This window comes from Rattus norvegicus, chromosome 14, assembly GCF_021556685.1.
Source record: "Rattus norvegicus strain SHRSP/BbbUtx chromosome 14, alternate assembly SHRSP_T2T, whole genome shotgun sequence".
Lineage (NCBI taxonomy): Eukaryota > Metazoa > Chordata > Mammalia > Rodentia > Muridae > Rattus > Rattus norvegicus.
Genome location: NC_141547.1, coordinates 554,797 through 579,437, shown reverse-complemented (window position 1 = coordinate 579,437; position 24,641 = coordinate 554,797). Strand labels below are relative to the sequence as shown.

Below are 24,641 nucleotides of genomic sequence, written 5' to 3'. Positions count from 1 at the left end.
AGCCAATATTCTGGTAGCAGACTTCAAATGAAGATGTAGAACTCTCACTTCCTCCTGCATCATCCTGCCTGGATGCTGCCATCCAGGATGTCCCCACCTTGATGATAATGGACTGAATTTCTGAACCTGTAAGGAGGCCCAATTAAATGTTTTCCTTATAAGAGTTACCTTGTTCATGGTGTCTGTTCACATCAGTAAAACCCTAACAAAAGATAACACCCTTTCTTTATTTTTCTTATTGTACAACAAGCACAATAATAATAATAAAAGAAAAAACAAATAAACTGGAATAGAATAAAATGAAAAATGAATAGGTGAAAAGAAGTTAATGAAAAAGTACAAGAAAACTAAACATACACACAGAGTCATATTCACAAAAAGAATTCCCATAAAAACACAAAATTGTAAACCATAATATATTTAAAAAGGAAATTTGGGGTAAAAACAAAGAAAAAGCAAACCAAAACAAATGAACACAAAAACCAAACAAATAAGAGTCCTGACAAAGTATTCTGAGAAAAAGAACTACCAGCAATATCTTTGAGTTTGTTTTGTGTTGGCCATCTACTGCTAGGCATAAGGCTTGCCATTAAGAGTAGTTTGTATACCCAGTGAATGCCCAAAACAATTAATTTTGTATTTTATAAATGACTATCAACTGCATAGGAATGGTGATTTATTCCCATTGCTGTCTCAATATCTCAATATTGAGACCTCATTTTGTACAGATCCATCCAGGCCTTGTGAATGCTGCCACAGTCTCCATAATTTCATGTGTGCATCTGTCTTGTTTGTTTTAGAAATTATGTTTTCCTTGGTGGGTGTTCTCAATCTCCTCTGGCAATGATATTTCTATCTACACTTCCACAATGTTTCTTGAGCCCTGAGGCAAGGGATGGATTTTATGGAGACATCCCATTTATTACTGTCCATGTTCCAAATTTTCTCACTCTTTCCAAGTTGCCTGATTAAGGGTGCCTGTATTTGTTCCTATCTATTTTAACACAAAAGCCCTTTGATGGTGATTGAACAAGAAACTGGTTTTTTAGTATAGCAGAATGTCATTAAGTTAAGAGTAATTTTATCTGCTATGTGGCTTCATCAGAACAGAGTATTACATTGTTCTCAAAGGGCCTTGAATATTATGTCAGGTTCTTGGCCATCCAAGCAGTTTTGAGCATGAGTTGAATCTCAATGGAGTAGGCCTTAAATCCAACAGGATCGTTGTTCATTATACATACAAGCTTTGGATCACTGTGGTGAAATAAAAATGACCCCCACTCCCAGATGCATGTGTTTTGAACAATTGGCCTATAGGTAATAGCACTATGGGGAGGTGTGGCCTTCTTAGAGTAGATGTAGCACTGTTGCAGGAAAAGTGTTGCTGTTGAGGTGGGCTTTGACGCCTCATATATGCTCAAGCCACACTCACTAGGAGAGTCTCTTTCTGCTGTCTATGAATCAAAATGTAGAATTCTTAGCTCTTTCTCTAATACCATCTCTCCAGGCTTCCTGCCACGACAATAATGAGATTAACCTCTGAAACTTGAAGCATTCCTAATGGTTTTCTTTATAAGGGTCATGTTTCTCTTCACAGTAATAAAGCACTAACTAAGAAAACCACTCTTGCATTAGTTAATATTGATCAGATGGTTCATCACTGTTGATTAAAGGACTTGTATCTCAGTTGGTGCTTATATTTCTCCTGTGGTATAGTGCAGTACCTTCCAATACCATGCCTATTAGTCTGGTCCTTAAGGATGGAGGCTCTATGAAGGCACAATCTCAACTACTTCATCTTTAATATGTAGTGTACGTGTTGTCTTCATCAATGGGTTCCTACTGTCAGTTTGTGGAGAGTAATCAGTAGCCTCCGCAATATACTGTAAAGTCTGTGGTTCTAATGAGGCCCCTTTAACTAAAACTTAATTAGATGTAACCTATTTCCAGAGGTGAGAGCTTCATTACATAACAAGAGATGTCTCTGTCATTATTTGCTGATTCCATTTAGTTTTCTAAGTACATATTTAAAGAATATATATTTTAGTTTCCATACAATCCCTCAAATTATCCTAATTTTTAGTTTTTCCTCCCTGTGTTCTATCTATGAGAACTCTCTACATTATCCCACCTCATTCCATATTCCCATTCTACTCTGCTTCCCTTGTTTACCAATAACTCTAACCTCCTCTTCCTAAGGAGATTCATTTTTTGATTTTACCTCCCAGCTACTCCCTTATACTGTACATATCCTATGTTGTTATATGTGGCCTGATATATGAAGAATTAAAACCAATATTAACATATAGTTTAATCCATATCACATTTGTCTTTTGGAGTCTACATTACCTTAATCAAGATCATACTTTCCAAGTTCCATGTTTTATCTATGAATTTCATGATATTACTTTTAACAGCTGAATATCATTACTTTTAGTAACTTTGTCCATTCATCAATTGTGGAACATCTAGGTTGTCAAAATTTTCTGGCTATTAAAAACAGACTAGTAATGATCATGGTTGAGTAAGTGGGGTTTTTTTTGAATGTTTGCTTATTGGTTTTTGTTTTTGTTTTTATAGTAGAAAGTAGTATACCTTGAGCTTATAACCAGGAGTGGTACAGATGGATCTGGATATAGATTTATTCACAGTTAAGGTACAAATCTACATTCCCACCAGCAATGTATGAGTGTTCCCCTCACTCCATGTACTCAGTAGCAATTGCTGTCATTTGTTTTTTTTTCATCTTTAAAGGCGTTCAAGTCATTCTTTGTGTGTGTGTGTGTGTGTGTGTGTGTGTGTGTGTGTGTGTGTGTGTGAACATTTTACTGGCAACACTGACTATATCACACAGACATTCCTGGGAATGGTGGATTCTCTTCCTATCCCCAAAGAAGCATAACAGGAAACAGACACAGAACAGAGGGGGGTACTGTCTTACCACGGGATCAGCACAGCCTCATGGGGTGTGAATGCCTGCTCCAGGGAGAGGTGCAAGGTGCCCTTGACTGTACTCCTCAGGGTTGGTCTGTTACACAATAGATATTTACATAAGGGTTAGACAAAATAGTTAACTACTAAAGGTATCCAAAAGCGGCCTGAGAAAGTCTGGTTAAAATGCATAACTTTATATTGCTACTAATGGGAGTAGTCAGTTTTATATCTTTTAAAAATAATAAAAAGATTCTGTTAAAAATTATATTTTTTTCCAGAAAGATGTTGATTTGAACTCTAAAAAGCAGTGTGGAGTCATCATTTTTCCCTTTTGGATGAAGAGCCTCTTCTCCATGTTCGCTCCCTTTCTGGCTTCAGTTCTATCCTCTCCCCTCTGTGAAGCCAGGCCCTGCAGCTGGCTTTCCCCACTGGAAGTCCGACCTGGAGCAGGCACAGAACACACTTGCTCAGCTCTTCCAGTGGTTTGGCCAGCTTGCCCCCTCTGAGAACCCAGCCTCGGGTCCCCCTAGCTGCTCCTCCAACAACAGGATTAGCCAGCTGCCTTTGGTTTAGCCTGGAGGATGCTGCTCCCAAAGGAACTGCCTTTACAGATTTCAAATCAGGTCCTCAAGTGTGTGGAGTGAGGTGGCTTAACACGGTTAGTAATTTTTAAGGCTAAGGCAACATCCGCGGTCATCCGTATATCTTAATTAGATGCAAATACCCATAATCTAAACTAGAGCCGGTACATATCCACTTGGCTGGGGGTGAATGGCGTGGAACAAGGTGGAGATGGGGCCGTATGATAGCGATGCTGTAGGAAACCTACAGGAAGGACAACTAAGAGGTCAGCAGAACCCATTTCTTTGGTGAACAGGAAGGGACTCCTCCAACTTTGACCCACTCCACAATGGCTGCTGTCCCGTGGAAAGAGCACCCTGACTCCGTAGTAGCTTGTCATTTCTGACTAAGATGCGTCTACTAGCCTGCAGGCTCAGCGTTTCTGTCTAAAGCTGGTAGTAAAAATGTGACATGCCGGGCAGGACAGCGAATGGAAGGTGCTCCCTTCCCCTCGGTGTGGAGACTGAGGGCTTTGCCGATGCCCACTTCTCCACTCTGGTGAGTCCCTGGTCCTGCACCTCTACATAAGGGAATGGCGGCTGCTGTCTGTAGGAAGTGTAGGCCCTCTGCCCTTGGTCCTTCTCACTGGCACAGCACTCCATGCACCCAGAGCCTCTGCTCTGCAGCCCTGCACGAAATATCTATTTCTCAGTGAGTGACAGCTGTAAGACTTGCTGGAGTTCCGCCTCTTCCTCCTGGAGCCTTAGCTCCTGTTCCGCCAGTTCTTTGGCAGACAGCTCCATGACAGGTCGCTATCGAAACGGCTGGACTCACTGAGACCACCCGGGCACCGGCCTTCCATGTTAGTTAGGAGACTCTCCTGGATGGCCCTCTCATACTGGGCTTCATAACTGTGGGCGTAGCTGATCCCTCCATTTGAAGCTGGTCCTGAAAGATCCTAGCTCCTGCTAGACTCCAGCAGGCTCTGCTGAATGGCGAACTGCATGATCTCGTAGTCCTCGTCTTGCAGGTGCACGTTTCTGCCATTGTCTTGAACGTGATAGAATGCAGGGATTTCAAATACAGATTGATCAACCTCAAAGTTTGTGGCATCAGAAGCTGCACACTCAGCCTGGGTCCCTTCCATGCTCTGCCTCTCTTCAGCAGTGCTGCAGTCATTAACATTTCCGAACATGGGGTTGGGGATTTAGCTCAGTGGTAGAGCGCTTGCCTAGGAAGCGGAAGGCCCTGGGTTCGGTCCCCAGCTCCGGGAAAAAAGAAAAACAAAACAACATTTCCGAACATAATCCGCGCATTTAAGACGTGGAATTAAGGGGATTTCTATTTTGACCGGAAGTCCAATTTGATGAACTCTCTCAATCTTGCAAAGTGAGCTCTGGTGCGAGCCATGAGGTCAATGATAGGGATGACCTGCTCCACAAGGGAGAGCGGGAACTCCTCGCACATCCACAGGGTAGCTTTAAACTTCTGTGTTCTAATCGTCAGCTCCTTTGGTCTTCCAATGTTCTGGTCTTTCAGATCGAAGTCTTCATCAAAGTATTCAATGGACATGATGGCCGTGGGGCTGTTCACAGTGGCACACTCTGTAGTGAGGTCCCCTTGAGCACCAAACTGATGTTCCACAGTTCTGAGCAGAGACTCCTGTGGATTCAGGTCCTCTTTCTATCTCTTCTTCTCCTCCTCCATCAGGTGCTCTGTACGGATCTTGGTTATCATGCTCACATTGTTTACCGAGTAAACCTTTGCTTCTTAGCCATTAACAACTTCCACTTTATCTGTCCTCCATTCCCAGAATTCGGATTTACTTCTTTCAAAGGCAACGTTCTTAGTATCGAAGTTGGTGTTGATGACAGGGCTTGTCCACCACCCTCTCCACCTCCCTGCTTTTTTGCTTTATCAGGTCCAGGATGAGGCACTCCATTTCTTGTGAAAGATCAAAGTGTTCGGTGGTGACCACACGGTCATCATGGTTGACCTCCATCAGCTCTGCCCAGTTGTCTCCTACCTTAAATATGAGACTCCACCTCCCTCTTATCCAGCTCATATTTTCAAACCCCAGCAAGGTGATGTCCATGCACAGCTTGGCCCCGCTCTTCCAGACGTGACACACGTCCGTCGTTGGGGCATATTCTGGACACCAAGGGCACCCAACTGGTGAACTCCCACTTCAATTGCATGTAGAAATCCGGAGCCTCAAGAATTTTGTGTAGCAACTCAGGTACACCTTCCAGGGCCATGGCTGTGTTGTGGTAGTCTCGGTGCTTCAGGACTGTGTACACCATCTCGGGATCTTCTGTGCTCACAGCTTCGTGTAAGACTGTCCATCCCTGGCCATTCTCTTTGGTCATGTCTGCTTTATGTCGCAGCAGACTCGAGTAGATTCCAAATGTCCCAGAGAAACCGCAAGGTGCAGTAATGTCCGACCCCGTGGATCCAAGGCTTCTGCATTCTGGCTCCACAGCTCCTTCTCCAGCTGCCTGTAGTAGTTGTTCCAGAACAGAAGGTGCAGCCGGAAGCGGCTACTGGTGTCGCCGGCGGAGGACATGGCGAGGAGGTCGCCACCGGGGCCTGACCACCCGCCTACCACCAGCCTGGACCCACCGGACGGGGTCTCGGGGGGTCCGCCCGACCGGCCGAAGAGCGAGGGGAGGAGAGCGGCGAGCGGCCAAGTGCCGGGTGCAGCGGGCAAGAAGGGCCTCCGAGTCCGGAGCGGGCAGCGCTGGAGGCCCGGGGTCGCGGGCCACGCTGGGGACCTGCTCGGGACCGTTCGGCCACGCCCATCCCGCGCCCCGCCATTCACTTTTGATCTCTTGAAAATTCTGTCTGGATCTATTACACATTTGTAATTGGAATATTTACTTTCCTAAGTTTTGAGTTTTTAATACATCTCATAAACCAGCCCTCTCTTGAATGTATAGTTGTTAAAAAGTAGTTTGCCACTCTTTTGACTGCCTCATTGTCCTAATAATAGTGTCCTTTGCAATACAAAAGCTTCTCAGTTTCATGAGGTCTGTAGTATCTGTACTCTGTTGAGAAAGTCTTGTCATGTACCAATGAGTTTAAGAATATTTTTCCAAAACAAAAAAAAGAGTATTTTTCATGTTTCCTTTTGTATGATTCACGTATATAGCCTCATGATGAGATCCTCAATCTACTTGAAGGTGAGTTTTGGGTGAATGATAAGTGTATATATATATTCATTTGCATTCTTTTATATGCAACCATTCATTTAAAAACCATTTTTGAAGATGCTGTCATTCATACTTTGTTTATTTATGTCCCCTTTGTCAAAATTTTGGTGTCCATAGGTGTGTGGATTTATTTCTGAGTCTTTAATTAGATTCTATTGGTAAAGGTAAGAGTTTTTATATCAATGTAATACAGTTTTCATAGCTATAGCTCTTCAATATAACTTGAAATTAGTGATGGTATTACTGCCAGCACTTATTTTTAGAAATATATCTTTTCAGAAGAATTTAAGCCATACTGAGATCTCTCTCTCTCTCTCTCTCCCTCCCTCCCTCCCTCCCTCCCTCTCTCTCTCTCTCCCTCCCTCCCTCCCTCTCTCTCTCTCTCTCTCTCTCTCTCTCTCTCTCTCTCTCTGTATGAAGATGTATGTTGATTTTTCAATTTCTGTGAAGTACTGTGATAGAATTTTGAAGGAGATTCATTGAATAGGTTAACTTCTTTTCAAGGATTGAAGTTTTCATGATATTAAATCACTTGATTCATGAGTAAGGATGATCTTTCCATCTTCTGACATCTTCCTTTAAAATGTTTATTATATAAGTCTTTTATTTGTTTAGTTACTCCAGTGTGTTTCTGAAGTTATTGTGAAAGGTATTATTTCTCTGATTTTTTCACACAGTATGCCACTTATGCAGAAGAAGGCTATTGATTGTGTGTATTAAATTTATAGCCTTCTACTTTGCTAAATGTATTTATCTACTGTAAAACTTCTTGGTAGTGATTTTATTGTCTCTTATATATACACAATAATATAGTCTGCAAATAAAGATACTTTTACTTCTTCCTTTATAGTTTGGATTGCATTGATCAACTTCAGTTATCCTAGTGTTTTAGCTATGATATCAATTGAATAGGTATGAAGAGAGTTGACAACTTTGTCTTGCAAATGATTTTAATAGAAATGTGTTCAGTTTCACTCTATTTAGGTTGATACTGGGTGTGGCTTTGTTATAAATTGTCTGTATTGTATTGAGGTATGTTGCTTATATCTCTAGTTTCTCCTGTACTTTTATCACCAATGGCTATAGACTTTTGTCAAAGGCCTTTTGTCGACTTTATGAGATGACCATGTAGGGTTTTTTTAAGTTTTATTAAAATGGAAGATTATATTTTTCAATTTTTATATATTAAACCATTCTAGCATCTCTTTAATAAGGCCTACATTCTCAGATTGGATGATCTTTTGGTTGTATTCTTGGATTTTATTCGCAAGTAATCTATTGAGAATTTGTGACTTTATGTTCATAAGGATAATGTCTATATACTCTTTCTTTGTTGGATCTTTCTGTGGTTTTTGTACCAGAATTGTACCAGATGGTCTTTGGCTTTTTCCTCTGGCGTCTGAGATGTGTGTGCAGGGAGCAGTCTCTTCTGGTTTCCCAGGCTTGTCTGCCTCTCTGAAGGTTTAGCTCTCCCTCCCACGGGATTTGGGTGCAGAGAACTGTTTATCCGGTCTGTTTCCTTCAGGGTCCGGCGGTGTCTCTGGCAGGGGTCCTGCCGCTCCTGGGCCCTCCCCCACGGGAGCCCAGAGGCCTTATACAGTTTCCTCTTGGGCCAGGGATGTGGGCAGGGGTGAGCAGTGTTGGTGGTCTCTTCCGCTCTGCAGCCTCAGGAGTGCCCACCTGACCAGGCGGTTGGGTCTCTCTCTCACCGGGTCTGGGAGCAGAGAGCTGCTGCGGGCCGGGATCCTAAGTTATAGATATTATTCAAAATGTGTTAATGATACCTTTTGGGTACTAAAGGACATGAATAGAGAAGATAGATGAAATATCTTGATGTATTATTTGACTCTTAAAGTACTCAATATAATTAAGATATTTGATACTTAAAAGAAACTTCAAATAATAAAACATTTTAAGGAGAATGATTTATGAATTTCATACATGGTTCAAGATAAGTTTTTTTATGTTTCTGTGCAATTAGAACTCTGAGACTATAATCTAGTTCATGCATGGCTTTCAGAAATAAAACAATCTCTTTATGGATTTTCAGAAATATAAAAAATTATCATATCAGAGTGACTTATTTATGATTTGAAATTGTATTTGATGCTAAAGATCTCTAAATTCCAAGCTTATTTCAGGAAGGGTAGCATTTACATAGAAATTTAGCATGTCTTGTCATGCAAATTTTACTTCAATTTAACAGAAAATTTCATGTTTTGAACAATGGTGGTTTGAGTGTGCTTGGTTCAGGGAGTGGCACTATTAGGAGGTTTGACCTTGTTGGAGTGGTCATGGCCTGTTGAAGGGAGCGTGTCACTGTGGGGGAGGGTGGTCGGCAATGAGACCCTCTTCCTAACCACACAGGAGCCTGTCTTTTCCTAGTGGTCTTCAGATTTAGATGCATAACTCTACATTCCTCCTGCACCATGCATTCCTGGATGCTGCCATGCTATCAATATGATGATAATGGTCTGAACCTCTCACCCTTTAAGCCAATCCCAACTAAAGGTTGTCCTTATATGTGTTTCCTTAGTCATGATGTCTTTTTCATAGCAGTAAAACCTTAACAAGGACAGAAATTGGTATCAGAAACTGTGGCATTGACAGTCTGTGATTGGACTGACCATGCTTTTGTTTGAAAGAATGTGGATTTATAAGCAGTAGAATGTTTTAAGTAGGGCTTATTGGGCTATCCTAATAAGAATATGAAAGGCTTTGTTTCTGGGAGGGATTTGAACTGTGGAGATCTGGCCCAAGAGTTTTCAGTGGGGAATAATTTCAGTATGTGGCCTAGAGACTTTATTTTATTTTATTTTATTTTAGACTAAGGTATTAATTGTATTAACAAAGGAGTTTCTAAAAAGCCTTTCAGAGACTGTTTTCTGTTTTAGTTTCCTGAAGAGCATTCTGATCAAGCATACCAAACCTAAAAAGAAAAAATACAAAAACAAAATATTTGGTTCAAGTAATAATAAAGGGAACCCAGAAAGTGAAATGGATATGAAACCTATGTTCAAGGAAATAAAGAGGTTAAGGGAGTGGTGGTTTCAGGACAAGATGCCACTCAGATAAGCTTATTGTCTGTGTTTGCAGTTGAACAAGGAATAGTTTGGACTTTTAATCTGGAATGAATTGCAGTCCAGAAATGGAGGGTACACTTAGGATACACATCTTGAGGCTGGAAGACACAGGCTTTTGATGAGGATGTTCAGGGACAGTGGCCATGAAAAGCTTAGGCCCGAATGATGCTACACAGATTTAATCACAGGAGACAAAGCAAAGTGATTTCTGAGTTTAAAGCCAGCCTGGGATAGAGCAAGCTCCAGGTAAACAAAAGCTTAAGCCCAGGCAAAGTGGTATATAACTTTAAAATTAGAATTCAGGAAACAGAGCCATGCAGATCTGTGGGTTCAAGGTCAATCTACAGAGCAATGTCCAGAAGTGAGGGAGTTGGAAAACAGAAAGCTGGTAATAGGATAAGGGATGAGGGGAGCAATATTCCAGCACCAGCAAGCAGCAGAACTAGGCAGCTTCAGCCATGTTGCTCTGGCTTTTGAGAGAAGAAATAAAAGGGACAATTGATGCTGGTTAGCTGGAGTTAAGAGATTAGCAGTAACTAAGAATAGACCAGCATGTAAGAGGTGAATTCTTCTGGGAAGTGTTTTCTCAGATCAAAAAGAAGCTGTGGTTCAGAGATAGCTATGGCTCTACCTTGTGCAGCAGCTGGACTAGGTAATGTATATAAATCATCCAGGTGGTACTGGTTTTGAAAGTACGAATGAATCATGGAGAGCAGCTGAGGCTCAGCACTATGAGAGGCCAGGGAAGGCCATTAATGATGGTGCAGACTCAATTGTAATTGATGTCCCAGACCAGGCCTGGAGGGGTCATATAAAGAGTTGAGCTTTGGCACCATGAAGAAAGCCTATGAGCAGTTATTGTGACGCCTAGTTGCAGTAGAAATCCCTAGCATATTGGAGATGCTGGTACCATGGGATGATCACCAAGAACAGCAGCAGCAGTGGAGTGGAGTCAACCAGAGCCTAGAGTGCTACAGAGTATATGGTGGGACCTTTGGAAGAGCCCAGAAGTTCATGTGTGAATCCCAGACATTGGAACAAGAAGCTGTGAAGTTAAAGTTGACTTGGAGACAACAAGATGTCAAAGATGCCTGATTCTGCATTATAAGAACTTGAAGACTATTGTGCAGCAGTCTTACTTTATAGGACTGTAATCTAATTCATGGATGCTATTGAGAGATAAAACAGCTCTTTATGGATTTTTCATAAATAGAAAAATTATCATATCAGAGTGACCTATTTGGGGGAATTCTTAAGCTGTATTCAACTCTAAAGATTTCTAATTTCCCAAGATTATTTTAGGAAAGGGATCATTTACACAGAAGTGTATTATGTCTTATAGTACAAAGTTTGCTGCAATTAAAAAGTTTCATGTTTCAAACATCCTCCTTAATCATTCCTATGCTTCCTTTTAGGATACCAACAAGAAGATATGAGTTGTTTTTGGTAATGTTTTTTGCTACTGATGTCTTTGGTATTCTCTGTCATTGTTGGCATGTGTCACAATATATCAGAAGTTCTGGATACAGTAAATTCACCACAAAAAAAGACTTTTAAATTCATTAGTTATAACTGCAGATTTTGTCAAGCATGTGATGTACAACTTACGGGACCATCAGGGGCACTATCCATAAAACTGACAATTACTTCTAGGACACCAAAGGTAAGAATGTGTGATATTGGATGAATTAACATTTTTTATTCTATTCATAGTTGCCTACAGAGGAAACTTGATCAGCATGGTGTTGTATGTGAGTGCTCCTTTACATACATTATAAAAGATTAAATAATTGGATTGTCTAGATATACTGGAGAACCAGGAAAATCTGTTTTATAGAACACTCAGACTTGTCACAAATAGTCTAGAATCTAATAGTAATAATACATGATATTTATAGGGTAATCTTACTATTCTTAATAGGTGTTCTGAAGAGTGAGTAATAGTACTTAGTTATATATGTTGAAACTTCCTTACACTCATATTCCTCATATGGGTATTTCATTCTCTTTATACATCCCTTAGGTTTTCTTTGGACCATTTAATCCTAACCTGAGTGACCATGACCAGTTTCCTTATGTCTATCAAATAGCAAACAAGGACATGTGTTTATCCCATGCCATCGTCTCCTTGATGCTTCACTTTAGATGGACTTGGATAGGACTGGTCATCTCAGATGATGACCAGGGTATTCAGTTTCTCTTAGACTCAACAGAAGAAATGCAAAAACATGGGATCTGTTTGGCTTTTGTGAATGTGATCCCAGAAAACATCCACACATACATGGCAAGGGCTAATAAATATGACAAATAAATTATGACATCAACAGCAAAGGTTGTTATTATTTATGGTGAAATGAATTCTACTCTAGAAGTCAGCTTTAGAAGATGGGGATATTTAGGTGCACAGAGAATCTGGATCACAACCTCACAATGGGATGTCATCGTAAATAAAAGAGATTTCAGCCTTGATTTCTTCCATGGGACTGTCACTTTTGCCCACCACACTGGAGAGATTGCTAAATTTAGCAATTTTATACAAACAATGAACACTTCCAAATATCCAATAGACATTTCTCAGTCTATGCTGGAGTGGAATAATTTTAACTGTTCAATCTCTAAGAACAGTATTAACAAAATGGGACATTTTACATTCAACAACACAGTAGAATGGTTAACACAGCACAAATTTGACATGGCCCTGAGTGAGGAGGGATACAATTTGTATAATGCTGTTTATGTTGTGGCCCACACCTACCATGAACTCATTCTTCAACAAGTAGAATCTCAGGAAATGGTAAGACACAAAGGAATATTCCCTGACTGTCAGCAGGTAAAAATTACCATTCATTATGCTTAGATTTATCAATGTGATATTTCAGATGATCCTTGAGAAACTCACATATATGTCTTATTGACTATTCTCTAGGTGGAAAGATTTCTACACTACAAAACTCCCTAAATAATCCTTTCTATGAATATATATCATTCACAAGGATAATGTTTAATAGAAAATGGTATTTTTGTATGAATATCAGTGAATTTTGTGAAAATGTGTCTCAACATTCTCTCTTTTTAAAAATTATTTATTTTTAATATTTATCCTTAATTTTTTTTACAATCCAGTTATTATCCCCCTCTTGGTCTGCCCTCTGCGAGTTCCTCATCCCATTTCTCCTCCCACTGTCTCCAAGAGGATGTCCCCACCCCCATTCTACTCCAACCCTCCAGGCTTCCCCACTTACTGGGGCCTCAAGTTTCTTTAGGGTTAGGTTTCTCTTCTCTCACTGAGGCCAAACCAGGCAGTCCTCTGCTGTTTATAGCATGGACCAGCTAGTGAATGCTGCCTGGTTGGTGGCTGAGTGTATGAGAGATCTTGGGGGTCCAGGTTAGTTGAGACTGTTGGTCTTCCTATGGGGTTGCCCTCGTCTTTATCTTCTTCCAGCCTTTTCCTAATTCATCTACAGGGATCCCTGACTTCAGTCCATTGGTTGGGTGTAGGTATCTGTATCTGTCTCAGTCAGCTGGTTGTAAGGTCTCTCAGAGGACAGCCATGCTAGGCTCCTGTCTGTAAGCACACTATAGTATCAATAATAGTGTCATGTCTTGGTAGCCACCCCCCTTGAGATGGATCCCAAGTTGGGCCAGTCACTGGACCACCTTTCCTCAGTACTTATACATTTTTGTCCCTTTATTTATTTTAGACAGGAACAATTCTGGGGCAGAACTTTTGACTGTGGGATGACAACTCCATCCCTGCACTTGATGCCGTCGTCCTACTGAAGTAGACTCTACATCTCATTGTTGAGCATTTCATCTATGATCCCTCCCTTTGAGTCCTGAGAGTCTCTCACCTCCCAGGTCTCTGGTACATTTAAAAGGTCCTCTACCTCCCACCTTCCGAGGTTGTATATTTCCATTCATTCTGCTGGCCCTCAAAGCTTCATTCCTGTCTCCTACCCCCACCATACCTGATCATTTTCCATTCCCCCTACCCTTTACCACACAGGTCCCTCCCACTTTCTGCCTTCCATGATTATTTTCTTCTCCCTCCCAACTGGGATTGAAGCATCATTTGGGCTCTTCTGCCTGTTTACGTTATTGAGTTCTGTGGATTGCGTCCTAGGTATCCTGTACTTTTTGACTGATGTCCAGTTATTAGTGAGTACATACCAGGCATGTCCTATTGGGTCTGAGTTACCTCACTCAGGATGATATATTCTAGTTCCATCCATTTGCTGCAAAACTCAGGATGTCCTCATTCTTAATAGCTTAATGGTATTCCATCATGTAAATGAGCCAGATTTTCTGTACCCATTCTTTTGTCGTGGATTATCTAGGTTGTTTCCCACTTGTAGCTATCACAAATAAGGCTATTATAAACATAGTGGAACAATGCCTCTGTGACATGGTTGGGCATCTTTTGGGTGTATGCCCAAGAGTGGTATAGCTGGATCTTCAGGTAGACCTATTTCCAATTTCCAAGAACCTCCAGATTGATTTCCTGAGTGGTTATACCAGTTTGAAAACCTGGTATAGGTTTTCCTGGTATATGGAGGAGTGTTCTTCTTCCTCCATATCCTTGCCAACATGTGCTGTCACCTGAGTTTTTGATTCTAGCCATTCTGCTTGGTGTATAGTAGAATCTCAGGGTTGTTTGATTTTCATTTCCCTGATCACCAAGGACTGAACATTTCTTTAAGTGCTTCTTGTCCATTTGAGATGCCCATGTTGTGAATTCTCTGTTTAGCACTGTATCCCATATTTTGGATTGAGGTGTTTTATTTTTTAGAGGTTAGCTTCTTGTCTTCTTTCTATATTTGGGATAATAGCCCTCTATTAGATGGGGTGTTTATGAAGATTTTTTTCGTCAATGTATAGGTTGCTGATTTGTCCTATTGACTATGTCCTTTGCCTTATAGAAGGTTCCCAGTTTCATGGGGTCTCATATATCAATTCTTGATCTTAGAGTCTGAGACATTGGAGTTTTGTTTAGGAAGTTTCCCTCCATGCCAATGTGTGTCTCTTCTACACTTGATCTTAGCCAAAAGGTCGAGAAGCGATTGTGTGTCTCTTCTATTAGATTCAGTGTATCTAGTTTTTGTTGAGGTCCTTAATCCACTTGAACTTGAGCTTTGTGGAAGGTGACAAATGTGGATCAATTTTCATCTCTCTACATGCAGACTTCCAGGTTAACCAGCACCATTTATTGAGGATGCCTTCTTTTTTTCCATTGTATATTTTTGTCTTCTTTGTCAAAGATCAAGTGCCCATAATTGAGTGGTTTTATTTCTGGGTCTTCAATTCTATTCCACTGATCAACCTGTTATCACTATTGATCTGTAGTATACCTTGAGGTCAGGAATTGTGATTCCCCCAGAGGTTATTTTATTGTTAAGAATTATTTTCACTATCCTGGGTTTTTGTTTTCCCATATGAAATTGAGAATTGCTCTTTCCATGTCTTTGAAGGATTGTGTTGGAATTTTGGCAAGGATTGCATTGAATCTATAGATTGTTTTTGGTAGGAAGGCCATTGTTTTTAGTTTTTCAATTATTTATTATTTATTTATTTATTTATTTATTTATTTAATGAGACAGAGCATTTTCTTTTGGGTTTGTTTATTTTCACTTTTTCTTTTTTTTTAAATTTTCCTTTTTTAAATTGGATATTTTATATATTTACATTTCGAATGTTATCCACTTTCCTTGTTTCTCCTCCAGAAACCCCCTATTGTATCACCCCTCCCCCTGCTTCTATGAGACTGCTCCCCCACCCTCCCACCCACTTGTACCTTCCCACTCTGGCATTACCCTACACTGGGGCACCAAACCTTCTCAGGACTAAGGACCTTTCCTCCCATTGATGACCAAAAAAGAAGATGGCCATTTTTACTATGTTAATCCTACCATTCCTTGAGCATGGGAGACCTTTCCATTTTATGAAGTTTTCAATTTCTCTCTTGAGAGACTAGATATTCTTGTCATATACATCTTTTATATGTTTGGTTTGAGTTATCCCAAGATATTTTATATTATTTGTGTCTATGCAAAGGGTATTGTTTCCTTATTTTTTTATTTTATTTTTAATAATTTTATTTTTCTTGGACATTTTATGTATTTACATTTATAATGTTATCACTTTCCCCTTCTCCCATACTCCGTATCTCCTAACCCTGCTTCTATGAGGATGCTCCCATTCCCACCCAAAAACTCCAAACTCAACGTCCTGGCATTACTCTACATTGGGGAAACAAACCTTCACAGGACCAAGGGTTTTTCCTCCCACTGATGCTGGACAATGCCATCCTCTGCCACATATGTGGCTGAAGTCATGGGTCCCTCCATGTGTACTCGTTGGTTGGTGGTTTAGTCCCTGGGAGCTCTTTTGGGGTCTGGTTGGTTGATATTGTTGTTCTTCCTATGGTGTTGCAAACCCTTTCAGTTCCTTCAGTCTTTTCTCTAACTCCACCACTGGGGACCCCTTGTTCATGCCAATGGTTAACTGGCTGAACTGTGTTTTCCTGTATTTCTTGAAGTCAATTATTCATTTCATACTTAAAGGAATCTATTGCCTCCATGAGATAGGATGTTAGGTCAGCATCATGCTTTTCAGGTTTGTTGGGTTGTCCAGGGCTTGCTGTGGTAGGAGAACTGGGTTCTAATGGTGCCGAAGTATATTGGCTTCTCCTGATTTGATTTCCTGCTTGCATCTCACTATCTGATTATTTTTGGTGATAACTGGCCTGGACTTCTATGTCTGGAACCTGCCTCCTGTGTCCCTGGATTGCAGCAGGTCTCCTGTGAGACCTGTGGCCCTGGCTACAGCAGTTCTCCCGAAAGGCCTGAAGACTGTGGGGTGTTGACAGGGCACACTCATTCTGCAATGAGATGCAGAATGAAAGGGAATGTATCAAATTTTAACAAATGAGTTCAATATTAAAAATAGGAGCCAATAGTTTTATCACAAAATTCTTAAATGATGACTAAATGAATAATCACATTTGCTGTGATTAATAGTTATTCTTTTAAAGTAACAATTATTTATAAAAACATAGATGATGATGACTGCACATTTTATTATGCTCATGTTTATTTCATATATGTATATTATATGCACATGAATGACCCTCTACCACTCTTTTTTCCAAAAGTTCCAGATATTCAAACTTCCCACTCATTCTCACATATATGGTTCCACTTTTTAAAAATTATTTTTGACAAACATCTGCAGACACACACACAATACAAACACACACACACACACACACACACACACACACACACCATGGTATTTGTTGTTTGATAAGAATCTGTTCTAGCGCTTTTTATTATGGAACATTAATATGAAGTACATGAAGTTTTAATTATCCATGATGTATATTGTATTTTACTACATGGGATAACATTAATAAAGCTATCTCTTCTCTAATTAATTAGGAAAATTAGGAGATATTCTCAATTTTGCATTGTTTTAATTGATATGTATATTAATCATCTAATGATGCATCTAATTTAGGTGGCTTCCTTGTTGAAGAATAGGATATTTATTAATCCTGTTGGAGAACTGGTGAACATGAACCATAGGGAAAATCGGTGTGCAGAGTATGACATTTTCAACATTTGGAATTTTCCTCAAGGCTTTGGATTAAAAGTGAAAATAGGAAGCTATTTTCCTTGTTTCCCACAGAGCCAACAGCTTCATGTATCTGAAGACTTGGAGTGGGCTTCAGGAGGAACTTCGGTGTGTATACCACAATTTACATTCTTTTCAGTATATCTAAATTTTAAAATATAAGCCACTGAGGTTAAGACCAATTGCTGCTCTGTGGTTAAGACCAGTCGCTGCTCTTGCTAAAGACCTATCCTCAGTTACCAGCATTTTTATTGATATTTGATAACTTCCAACTTTCTGTAAATTTAGGTCACAGTTATAAAAGACCTCTGGATTCCATTTTCAAGTGCATCAACCTACCTGTTCACTCAACAGAAACACATTTATACATTATAAATAATAATTATAATTATATATATATATGGAGAGAGAGAGTTGTAAGTATGTGTAAACCATTTGTGATTATATGAACATATTTATAGCCTAATGAAGTGAAGTAAAGCTTATGCTCATTTATATATTTCTCCACATTCAAAGTCTTCTCTTATGCTTATGAAACTTTATTAATTTTATGAGAGTCTTACATAACTTTCCTTGTTCATATTCATCGAACAACTCTTTTGATCCTCCTTACCTTCTCTTACCACACAACTCATTATCCTTATTTTTTATTTATAGATCATGTGAGAGAAACTGATTACACATATTTTTCTGGATTTAATAAGTTTAGGAAGGAATTTTGTTAAATCTCTACAACCCAAACATGACACATATAATAATACATGATTTAGTAAATAACGATTGACTTTCAGGGCATTGCAATCATATACACAACAATAAAGTGCCCAATATTAAGAAATGACACCTGTTAGCAGAGGAATATGTATAAACATATCTGTTAATGACATATATATATATGTATACTTTTATATATTTTTACATAAATATATTGCTTCAGGTTCCCACCTCCATGTGTAGCATGACCTGTGCTGCAGGATTCATGAAAATTCATCAGAAACAGACTGCGGACTGCTGCTTTGATTGTGTCCCGTGTCCAGAAAATGAGGTTTCCAATGAGACAGGTACATATTTGCATGCAGGAAAAAGATTGCTGAATTCAAATATGTTCTCTTTCCAAACCAGAATTTTGAAATGGCCTAGAAGGAAAGATGGAAACTGAAAACCTAAAATCTCTGTTTCAGAATTAAATCCTTTGAATAGTATCAACCTTTTTTGGACTCAGCAAATATCCTGCAATATCTGCTACAAACAACTCATTTATCTCACAATTTGATGGCTACTAATTTTATACTTTGCAGAAAACATTTAGGGTGACAAACATCTGTAACCATTTTAAAGATCAAACATTTTAGGCATAGTCTATTCATATATTTCTTCTTGGTTGATTCTTTTTTTTCAACTTGACTATATGATCAGTCTACAGTCTTTCCTTCCTATCATCCATCTTGGTCCTTAAAAAATGGGATGCGCCACCTAAAAGCTCTAGAACAAAAAGAAGCAAATACACCCAGGAGGAGTAGAAGGCAGGAAATAATCAAACTCAGAGCTGAAATCAACCAAGTAGAAACAAAAAGGACCATAGAAAGAATCAACAGAACCAAAAGTTGGTTCTTTGAGAAAATCAACAAGATAGATAAACCCTTAGCCAGACTAACGAGAGGACACAGAGAGTGTGTCCAAATTAACAAAATTAGAAATGAAAAGGGAGACATAACTACAGATTCGGAGGAAATTCAAAAAATCATCAGATCTTACTATAAAAACCTATATTCAACAAAATTTGAAAATCTTCAGGAAATGGACAATTTCCTAGACAGATACCAGGTATCGAAGTTAAATCAGGAACAGATAAACCAGTTAAACAACCCCATAACTCCTAAGGAAATAGAAGCAGTCATTAAAGGTCTCCCAACCAAAAAGAGCCCAGGTCCAGACGGGTTTAGTGCAGAATTCTATCAAACCTTCATAGAAGACCTCATACCAATATTATCCAAACTATTCCACAAAATTGAAACAGATGGATCACTACCGAATTCCTTCTACGAAGCCACAATTACTCTTATACCTAAACCACACAAAGACACAACAAAGAAAGAGAACTTCAGACCAATTTCCCTTATGAATATCGACGCAAAAATACTCAATAAAATTCTGGCAAACCGAATCCAAGAGCACATCAAAACAATCATCCACCATGATCAAGTAGGCTTCATCCCAGGCATGCAGGGATGGTTTAATATACAGAAAACCATCAACGTGATCCATTATATAAACAAACTGAAAGAACAGAACCACATGATCATTTCATTAGATGCTGAGAAAGCATTTGACAAAATTCAACACCCCTTCATGATAAAAGTCCTGGAAAGAATAGGAATTCAAGGCCCATACCTAAACATAGTAAAAGCCATATACAGCAAACCAGTTGCTAACATTAAACTAAATGGAGAGAAACTTGAAGCAATCCCACTAAAATCAGGGACTAGACAAGGCTGCCCACTCTCTCCCTACTTATTCAATATAGTTCTTGAAGTTCTAGCCAGAGCAATCAGACAACAAAAGGAGATCAAAGGGATACAGATCAGAAAAGAAGAGGTCAAAATATCACTATTTGCAGATGACATGATAGTATATTTAAGTGATCCCAAAAGTTCCACCAGAGAACTACTAAAGCTGATAAACAACTTCAGCAAAGTGGCTGGGTATAAAATTAACTCAAATAAATCAGTTGCCTTCCTCTATACAAAAGAGAAACAAGCCGAGAAAGAAATTAGGGAAACGACACCCTTCATAATAGACCCAAATAATATAAAGTACCTCGGTGTGACTTTAACCAAGCAAGTAAAAGATCTGTACAATAAGAACTTCAAGACACTGAGGAAAGAAATTGAAGAAGACCTCAGAAGATGGAAAGATCTCCCATGCTCATGGATTGGCAGGATTAATATAGTAAAAATGGCCATTTTACCAAAAGCAATCTACAGATTCAATGCAATCCCCATCAAAATACCAATCCAATTCTTCAAAGAGTTAGACAGAACAATTTGCAAATTCATCTGGAATAACAAAAAACCCAGGATAGCTAAAGCTATCCTCAACAATAAAAGGACTTCAGGGGGAATCACTATCCCTGAACTCAAGCAGTATTACAGAGCAATAGTGATAAAAACTGCATGGTATTGGTACAGAGACAGACAGATAGACCAATGGAATAGAATTGAAGACCCAGAAATGAACCCACACACCTATGGTCACTTGATTTTTGACAAAGGAGCCAAAACCATCCAATGGAAAAAAGATAGCATTTTCAGCAAATGGTGCTGGTTCAACTGGAGGTCAACATGTAGAAGAATGCAGATCGATCCATGCTTATCACCCTGTACAAAGCTTAAGTCCAAGTGGATCAAGGACCTCCACATCAAACCAGACACACTCAAACTAATAGAAGAAAAGCTAGGGAAGAATCTGGAACACATGGGCACTGGAAAAAATTTCCTGAACAAAACACCAATGGCTTATGCTCTAAGATCAAGAATCGACAAATGGGATCTCATAAAACTGCAAAGCTTCTGTAAGGCAAAGGACACTGTGGTTAGGACAAAACGGCAACCAACAGATTGGGAAAAGATCTTTACCAATCCTACAACAGATAGAGGCCTTATATCCAAAATATACAAAGAACTCAAGAAGTTAGACCGCAGGGAAACAAATAACCCTATTAAAAAATGGGGTTCAGAGCTAAACAAAGAATTCACAGCTGAGGAATGCCGAATGGCTGAGAAACACCTAAAGAAATGTTCAACATCTTTAGTCATAAGGGAAATGCAAATCAAAACAACCCTGAGATTTCACCTCACACCAGTGAGAATGGCTAAGATCAAAAACTCAGGGGACAGCAGATGCTGGCGAGGATGTGGAGAAAGAGGAACACTCCTCCATTGTTGGTGGGATTGCAGACTGGTAAAACCATTCTGGAAATCAGTCTGGAGGTTCCTCAGAAAATTGGACATTGAACTGCCTGAGGATCCAGCTATACCTCTCTTGGGCATATACCCAAAAGATGCCTCAACATATAAAAGAGACACGTGCTCCACTATGTTCATCGCAGCCTTATTTATAATAGCCAGAAACTGGAAAGAACCCAGATGCCCTTCAACAGAGGAATGGATACAGAAAATGTGGTACATCTACACAATGGAATATTACTCAGCTATCAAAAACAACGACTTTATGAAATTCGTAGGCAAATGGTTCGAACTGGAAAATATCATCCTGAGTGAGCTAACCCAATCACAGAAAGACATACATGGTATGCACTCATTGATAAGTGGCTATTAGCCCAAATGCTTGAATTACCCTAGATCCCTAGAACAAACGAAACTCAAGACGGATGATCAAAATGTGAATGCTTCACTCCTTCTTTAAATGAGGAAAAAGAATACCCTTGGCAGGGAAGGGAGAGGCAAAGATTAAAACAGAGACTTAAGGAACACCCATTCAGAGCCTGCCCCACATGTGGCCCATACATATACAGCCACCCAATTAGACAAGATGGATGAAGCAAAGAAGTGCAGACCGACAGGAGCCGGATGTAGATCGCTCCTGAGAGACACAGCCAGAATACAGCAAATACAGAGGCGAATGCCAGCAGCAAACCACTGAACTGAGAATAGGTCCCCTATTGAAGGAATCAGAGAAAGACCTGGAAGAGCTTGAAGGGGCTCGAGACCCCAAAAGTACAACAATGCCAAGCAACCAGAGCTTCCAGGGACTAAGCCACTACCTAAAGACTATACATGGACTGACCCTGGACTCTGACCCCATAGGTAGCAATGAATATCCTAGTAAGAGCACCAGTGGAAGGGGAAGCCCTGGGTCCTGCTAAGACTGAACCCCCAGTGAACTAGTCTATGGGGGGAGGGCGGCAATGGGGGGAGGGTTGGGAGGGGAACACCCATAAGGAAGGGGAGGGAGGAGGGGGATGTTTGCCCGGAAACTGGGAAAGGGAATAACACTCGAAATGTATATAAGAAATACTCAATAAAAAAAAAAAGAAGAAAAAAAACAGTTTAGATTTGTGATACTTTTAGAATTTTTTAAAAAAAAATGGGATGCACAGGGAAACAGTTATTCTTCAATTAAATACATTTTAAGAGCTCAGATATCTTAAAAGATGAATCCTTTGGTGTCAAAGAATTAGAACAAGAGTGATGATTTCAATAATGTATCCAGAGATGTGATAGTGCTCATCAGTAATAACAGCCTAGAGAAGGAAAGGAGTGAATGTGAATATCCTTCTTCTTCATGCTTGTAATGTATAGTTGGGAAAAAGAGATCCTACCACATTGAGGGGGTCCTACATAGGTTTATGAGTCATACATCTTCAATAATAGAAATATTAGTTTGTGAACACAATATTTGCATGAATTGTGTGCTCTTGTGGCTATGTGAAAATACTGACTAAGGGCACAACCCTCAAAGCCAAGAAGGTGCATAATGTATCGTGTCAGCTGGTATTAAGAGCAATGTGTACATACTTCACATGTTTGTAAGTAGTGAGATTAAGGTTTGAGGAAATAAATAATTTGAGAATATGCATAGTATTATCCATAATGCACTGGAAAACAATTTTTTTCAATAAGCAAGTATTTTCCCCTCCTTTCTCTATGATGGTACATAGGATAATACAGACAAACCTTAAGTCAGTGGTCCTTATAGCAATAAGAAGTGGAATTGATGTTCGACACCAAAATATTTATTGAGGGGTGCAAATACTGAACTATTTAGTGTACAATTATGATATCTTATGAGGCTTCGTTGTTTGTCAGCAGATATGGAGCACTGTGTGAGGTGTCCAGATGATAAATATGCTAACTTAGAGCGGACCTACTGCCTCCAAAGAGCTGTGACATATCTGGCTTATGAAGATCCATTGGGGATGGCTCTAGGCTGTGTGGCCCTGTCCTTCTCAGCCATCACAATTCTAGTACTAGTTACTTTTGTGAAGTACAAAGATACTCCCATTGTGAAAGCCAATAACTGTATTCTCAGCTACGTTCTGCTCATCTCTCTAGTCTTCTGTTTTCTTTGCTCATTGTTCTTCATTGGACATCCCAACCAGGCCACCTGCATCCTGCAACAGACCACATTTGGAGTATTTTTCACTGTGGCTGTTTCTGCAGTTTTGGCCAAAACAATAACTGTGGTCATGGCTTTCAAGCTCACTACTCCAGGGAGAAGGATGAGAGGGATGCTGGCCTCAGGGGCACCTAACTTGGTCATTCCCTTTTGTACCCTTATCTAACTTGTTCTCTGTGGAATCTGGTTGGTAATATCTCCTCCCTTTATTGACAGAGATATACATTCTGAACATGGGAAGACCATCATTATTTGTAACAAAGGCTCAGTCATTGTTTTTCACTTTGTCCTGGGATATTTGGGCTCCTTGGCTCTGGGGAGCTTCACTGTGGCTTTCTTGGCTAGGAACCTTCCTGACAGATTCAATGAAGCCAAGTTCCTAACTTTCAGCATGTTGGTGTTCTACAGTGTTTGGATTACTTTCCTCCCTGTCTACCATAGCACCATGGGGAAGGTCATGGTAGTCGTGGAGGTCTTTTCCATCTTGGCTTCTAGTGCAGGATTGCTCGGGTGTATCTTTGTCCCAAAGTGTTATGTTATTTTAGTTAGACCAGATTCAAATTTTATACAGAAGTACAAAGATAAATTGCCTTATTGAAACTTTAATAGTATGAAAATGTTAGATGATACTCAACTTTGTCTTAATAAAGGTAGTACTTAATCATATAAAAATTTTAAGTAATTTACAAATGTAAACTTACAAACAGGACAGCACTGTTCATTGTAATACCAATTACTAAAGGTTGGTTGAAAGGGTTTCATTCATAAGTACACAAACCTGAAGATATTGAGAACCAGGAATCTTAACTGAGAAATAGCCACCTTCATTTGGCCTGTGGTTTTGTGTGTAAGTCATGTAACTAAATAATAACTAACATAAGGTGACCCTACTGACAGTGGACAGTACCATCTCCAGTCAAGTTGTTCTGGGAGTTATAAGAAAGAGGACTGTAGACAACATGCCAAGAGGCCAGTAATCAGCATTATTCCACGTGCTTTCATGTAGTGCCTACATCTGATTTCATGCCTTCGCTTCATACAACATACTGTGACCAAGGTACATACGTAAATAAACACTTCT

The 24,641-nt window shown here is 39.7% G+C and overlaps 2 pseudogenes; one reads left to right on the top strand and one right to left on the bottom strand.

The window, feature by feature from the left end:
* Positions 1 to 4,195: 4,195 nt before the first annotated feature.
* On the bottom strand, positions 4,196 to 6,061 carry Ankrd13a-ps1 (ankyrin repeat domain 13a, pseudogene 1; annotated as a pseudogene).
* LOC148001174 (vomeronasal type-2 receptor 116-like) lies at positions 6,060 to 24,158 on the top strand (annotated as a pseudogene).
* The last annotated feature ends 483 nt before the right edge of the window (positions 24,159 to 24,641 follow it).